Source organism: Terrapene carolina, unplaced genomic scaffold (genome assembly GCF_002925995.2).
Source record: "Terrapene carolina triunguis isolate 2854851 unplaced genomic scaffold, T_m_triunguis-2.0 Scaffold53, whole genome shotgun sequence".
Classification (NCBI taxonomy): Eukaryota; Metazoa; Chordata; order Testudines; family Emydidae; genus Terrapene; species Terrapene triunguis.
The window spans coordinates 39046-45016 of NW_020664404.1; positions in this window are offsets into that span (position 1 = coordinate 39046).

A 5971-nucleotide genomic window follows, 5' to 3' on the forward strand; every position below is an offset into this window, starting at 1 on the left:
TGATCCTGTGGGGCAGAGTGAAGGCCGGCTGGCCAGGCTGGGGGAAACCTCCCTGGGGGGTGTTGGGTTGGGAGAGGCTTTTCCAGGGTACTGGGGAGACGTGGGAAGGCTTGAACTGACTGAGAATTTTGGGAGTGTCTATGGGTGAGTCTGGGGTGATGTGGCCCCGTGTCTTGGTGGTGTAGGGGACCCGGCTGGGTGGCAGAGGCCTGACAGAGCAGGTGTAAGGGAATCAAAGAGAAGAAGTGACTTGATCACTGTCTGTAGGGAGCTTTCTAATGTTCGGGACATGTTAGCTGAACAGACACGCTCCAATGGCTGGACCCTGCTGTTAGGGAAATTCAAACTGGAAACAGACACAACTTATGAAGTGGGGGGACGAGTAGCCACCGCAACCGATTCTCCAAGTCAGGATGGGGCAGACTCTCCACCGTGCCGGCTCTTTGCAGTGAGAGCGGATGTCTTTCTAAACACCAGGTGCTTGTCACTCCCCCGGCAGGGGAGAAGAAATCCCAGTACCACAGGACTCGCTGGCCGAGGTTCTCTGGCTTGTGCGATGCAGGAGGGCAGACTTGATGGTCACGATGGGCCCTCTGCAGGGCCGGCTCCACGCACCAGCTTGGCAAGCAGGTGCTTGGGGCGGCCACTCCGGAGAGGGACGGCAGGTCCAGCTATTGCGGCAATTCGGCGGACGGTCCCTCACTCCCGCTCGGAGTGAAGGACCTTCCCCAAATTGCCGCCCCAGATCGCGATCGCGGCTTTTTTTTTTTTTTGGTCTGCTTGGGGTGGCCAAAACCCTGGAGCTGGCCCTGGCCCTCTGGCCTTGAAATCCATCCGTCCACGACCCTGGCCCGCCTGAGAGCCCTCTCCCACGTGAGATCCCTGGTGGCCTTGGGCCTTCAGCCCCCAGCCCTGTGTGCATTGGAAAGCCAAGCGTCTGCTCCTGGAAGGAGGAGAAGAGGAGGCTTCTGCAGCCTGCATTGCTGATGTAGCTTGGCTTCTGATACCGTCTCCTCCAACCCCAGTCTGTCTGCTGTATTAAAGCCCATGCCCTTTGGCCCAGTCCCGCTCTCAGGACGGGAGACTTGGGCTCTGGTGGGGGTGCTTGGTGGCGCTTCAGCTAGTGCCGGCCCTTGATAAGCGGGATAGGTGACGAGTGCCCCTCTTTGCCCCCAGCCCGCCTGGGCTTGCTGAGCATGTGGCATTGCTGCATCAGGTGATACTGTTAACGGGGCTTGTTCTCTCTTCCGTCTCCAGATCATCAGAAGTTGGAGCGTGAAGCCCGGATTTGCCGTCTCCTGAAGCATTCCAACATCGGTGAGTGCTTGCCGCGGGGCGGGGGAGGGTGACAACCCCCCCAGGAGGGCTGGAGGAGGGGATGAGGAAGGATGCCCCTCCCCAGGATTTTGGTTGACCCAAAACGACCTGAATTTGACCCAATTTTGACATAGTATTGGCACCCCCCCAAAATGCATGTTCCGGTGAATGTATGGTTCACCCCAAAAACGTCACCCAGCTCTAGCCAGATGGGGTAGAAGTAGCCAGCAGTGCAGACATGTCCTTGGGAAGCCTGGGTTTTAGAGCTTCAGCAGAGGTGGAGGAGGCGGCATATGCTGCCGGCAGATTTCACACCTCAGCAAGGGCGTCTAGCTATGCCCTCAGTCCCCCGGTGCAGGCGGCTGCTACCCATGCGCGCAGGTAGCTGGTCTGGTGGAGCGCGTTGAGACCAGAGGAAGAATGCGGGAGCCGTCCGGCGCGAGGAGAAAGAGCTTGCAGGCCGCACCAGTGCTTGTTGCATGCCAGTCTCTTGCTCGTTTAAAGACATCTGCTCAAATGCAGGGAAACTGCTGACAGGGATAAATGCTGGCAACCGGGGCTGATCCTGACCAGCCAGGCTGCCTCCTGCAGCACAGCGTCCCCAGGCCCAGCCTCCGCCCTGCATGGAGCGTGATACAGGCCCCCCGGGGAACCATTGCAGCATGGGGGTGCAGATCAAGGGCCCGGCGCAGCACTGCATTGCTAATGGCCAAGTTAACAGCCCTATGGAAGAAAGCCATAAGCCCACGCCTGCCCTCAGCTGCTGGCAAGGGAGTGATTAAAACAGGAGGTTTTAATCAGCAGAGCATTGGGCAGGTCTTTCCTCCCAAGCAAGTGGCCAATTAAAACTTCACGGCCCCCCCAGCACCAGCGCGCGCTCTGGTTATGCCACTTATTTGCGTCAGTTCTTGTTCTTTTTTTTAGTTTTCCTCTGTCCCCCCCTTTCCCCTTGAAGTACATCAGTTGCTATGGAAACAGTGTCGTAATGGCCACCTTCTAATCTAGGTGGAGATGGCCACAAGTGCAGGAGAAAGTCAGTTCATATCATGGGCTGAAACTGATACTGGGAAACGTGGGAGGGTGAATGATGGGCACGGGGTGTGCGTGTGCGTGTGACAGACAAACACAAGCTCAACTAGGGGCAAACCACAAATGTTTGTGTCCTGGAACAAGTGTTTGGGGAGCATCTGGACTGACCTTCACAAATAGACTTTAAGGCCAGAAGGGACCATCGCGATCCTCCAGTCTGACCTTCTGCACGCCACAGACCTCGCCCGCCCACCCCTGTAACAGACCCCGAACCTCTGGCTGACTCACTGACGTTCTCAACTCCAGATTTCAAGTTACAGAGAATCCACCATTTTCACTAGTTTAAACCTGCAAGTGACCCGTGCCCCATACTGCAGAGAAAGGCGATTCCCCCCCAGAGTCTCTCTGCCACTCTGAGCTGGGGGAAAATTCCTTCCCGACCCCAAATCTGGCTGTCAGTTCGACCCTGAGCATGAGGGCAGGACCCACCAGCCAGACACCTGGGAAGGAATTCACTGTAGTAACTCGGAGCCCGCCCCAGCCAGTGTCCCATCTCCAGCCATGGTGTTAATCGCCCAGAGTTAGCTGCCTATCTCAAGTCAGTTAAAAACGTCACTGTGGACAAGCACCTCGGGGCAAAGAGACACAATAATAGGGTCCCTGGCTCCTTATGAAGCCCTCAACACCAGGCCGCCGTGAGTGTACAGTATGCCCATTCAGGGCTGGTGGTGTCTTACGCTCCCTTTCGCACTAATAGCCACATGAGGGCCTAGGAAGTTAGGAAGTCCCCACATCTGCCTTTCTCACTAGATACCCTTTCTACTCGTCAGCAGAACCTTTGCCATGTTGTAATTCTTGCAAAAAACATTCCCACCCCACCCGATCTTAAATTAACCACAGTCTAACATGAACTAGCCCTGAGGCTGGACAAGTTGAAAATCCAAGAAAGGGCTCCAAGTAGCCAAAACATCTTCCTTCAAGCCAGAATCGCTTCCCTTCCCTCCAGAGGAGTCGGATTGCTTTTGTTTAGCAGTGGAACAGTCCCGAGCTCTTTGTCAAACCCCTTCTGGTCTGATGGCATCACAAAGGGGCTGGGGAAAGTGGCCCCGTTGAAGTCACTGATCAGGAAAGCTGATTTCGGGGAGAGCTCCAGTCTCTGCAGGGAGGATCAGCCAGAGCTGCCCCCGCCAAGTATCTGAGCTCCCCTTCAGCCAGCTCTGGGGAGCCCCCGCAGGGCCAGTTACGGGCTCTCACCACTGCCAAGCCCACCGTGTCAGCGCATTAGCTTTGAGATTCATGAGCTGGCTTTAGCATGCGCTGCTCGTGTTTCTAACCGGATGCTTCCCCCATTTGTTCTTTTCCCTGGTTTCTCCTGGTCCCGTCTCCCCTGGATCTCATCGAGAGTCTGATTCTGGGCTTAGACTTTTAGGCGCTGAATCGAACTGGGATCTGAATCGCACAGATCCAGGGCCTGGGGCTCCAACGGCAGGAAAAGTGGTTTAGAAAGAAACTGACAAGTTGCCAATGGAAATGGATTGTCTGGAATGAGCCTCTCCCTGGGCATCTGTATTCCAGGGCCAGCTGCGTCTGTTCTGTTTCTTTTCCCCGGCCCCATTTCTGCCATCACTGCCCCAATCCCTCGCTCAGCCTCTCTTCCCGAGCTCGCCCTGCTCCTGTGTGTAGTTAGTTGTGGTTCTCAGTCCAGTTCCTAAGGGGATGGGCGTCCACCTCTCCAAACCACCCCAGCAATGGGGAACTAGCCTGCACCCCATCTTTGGGAAGCGTGGCTGCCTGCACCCCGTCCATCCTGCAGCCCTGCCCGCGGAGATGAACTTGGCAAGGCTGTGCGGTGGAACCATAAGGAAGCTGCAGCTAGTGCAATATGGTGGCCGCTTTGCTTCTTGAGTGGGTCGCGGGCAGAGAGTGTAGAAGACCCCTGTGCTCTGAGATGGACGCTGGCTGCTGCTTAACTTCTGGGGGGAGCAGACGGAGTCTCTGGTGGGGCATCTGCCTGGGGGATGTCTCTGGAGTGCCACTGTAGGTAGAATCAGTGGAGGCGCTGGAGGCTGGGGAAGGACCTCACTCCACCAGAGCCTGGATTTGCTAAGCTTTTGGGCCTGTGGCAAAGCTCATCTTCTCTTGGGCTGGGTGGCTGGGGGTGCTACCGAGGGCGGTGATCCACCTAGGCCGCCTGCCCCTAGCAGATAGATCCTTTGACCTCTATGTACCATAACGCACTACATGCGCTGAGATCTGCCATTGATACTGAATGACCAGCCTTGGGGCCCCGGGTCTTGGTAACTCCCGGATCGGGCAGGGGGCAGCATGATCCGAGCTGAGCTCCAGGCTCGGGACTGTCCCTCCAACCCCGTGCCCCAGAACGAAGATTCCCAGGCAGGCTTAAGTGCAAGTGCAGGTGCCCGGAGCGCCCAAGCATCACCACGGGTTCCAGGGCCCGGCTGCTAGTGCCCAATTCTGGAGGGGAGTCCTGGCAGCTCTGCGAGCCTCTGGAAACACATCTCGTGGTAGGCATCGTCCCGCAAACGAGTGAGAGGCCGGTCCCCAGGACTCCATCCGGGCATCTGTTCCTAGAACAAGGCAACAGCTGACGCTTGTGCTCCTTTGCAGTTCGTCTCCATGACAGCATATCGGAGGAGGGCTTCCACTATCTCATCTTTGATCTGTAAGTAGCTAAAGAGCCGCCCTGGGGTGTGGGGGGGTTCTGGGGAACACGGCTCTTAATTCGCCCTCGGAACCGGCCATAGCATAGTTCATTTGCTGTAACAGGGAATTCAGGACAGCCGTGTCTGGCTGTGTTTTTCCAAGAGTTTGAATTCAGTTCTAGCCCGGCTGCCCTGAAGCAGCTGTCAGGGAGGGGACTGGTGTGAGGGTGAGATGGGGGGGGGGCATAGGGTGGAAGGGTCTTGGAAGCTTTTGCCCCTCTGGGCGGGAAGGAGAATCCCGTTGTGACGGAACAGGGAGCGGGGCGGATTTGACCTGGGAATGTTGCCTGGGAGTTACATTGAGCTACCTGAGCTGTAACCTGAGCCAGGAGGGGGGTGGGGAGAAGTGACACCTTCTGGCCGGGAGACTGAACAAAGGAGAGGAGGAGCAGAGGGGCAGGGAGAGAAAGCTGCTAGGGGGATTTGGGAGTTTCAGTTTTGGGCTGGGTGGTGCAACGCAGGGAACCCCAGGCTGGGGTCTAAGCTCCTTGAACCCCCCAGAAGGACTTGTACCTACAAGCTCTGCTGTAGACTGCGTTCGTATTGTCCAATAAACCTTCTGTTTTACTGGCTGGCTGAGAGTCACAGTGAATCTCAGGAAGAGGGGGGCAGGGCCCTGACTCCCCCACACTCCGTGACACCCGTCTCTTCCCCCTTGGAGATTTGTCTTTCTCTCTGCTTCTCCTCCTGGGCTGGGGAGGGAAGATACCGTTGCGATTTACATTGCTGGAGCTCCTGCTCCTGGACCAGGACCCCGTTGGGCTAGGCTTGGTCTTAGCATAGGGTTACCATACGTCCGGATTTTCCCGGACATGTCCGGCTTTTGGGAGCTCAAATCCCCGTCCGGGGGGAAATCCCCAAAAGCCGGGCATGTCCGGGAAAATCGGGAGGGAGGGCTCGGC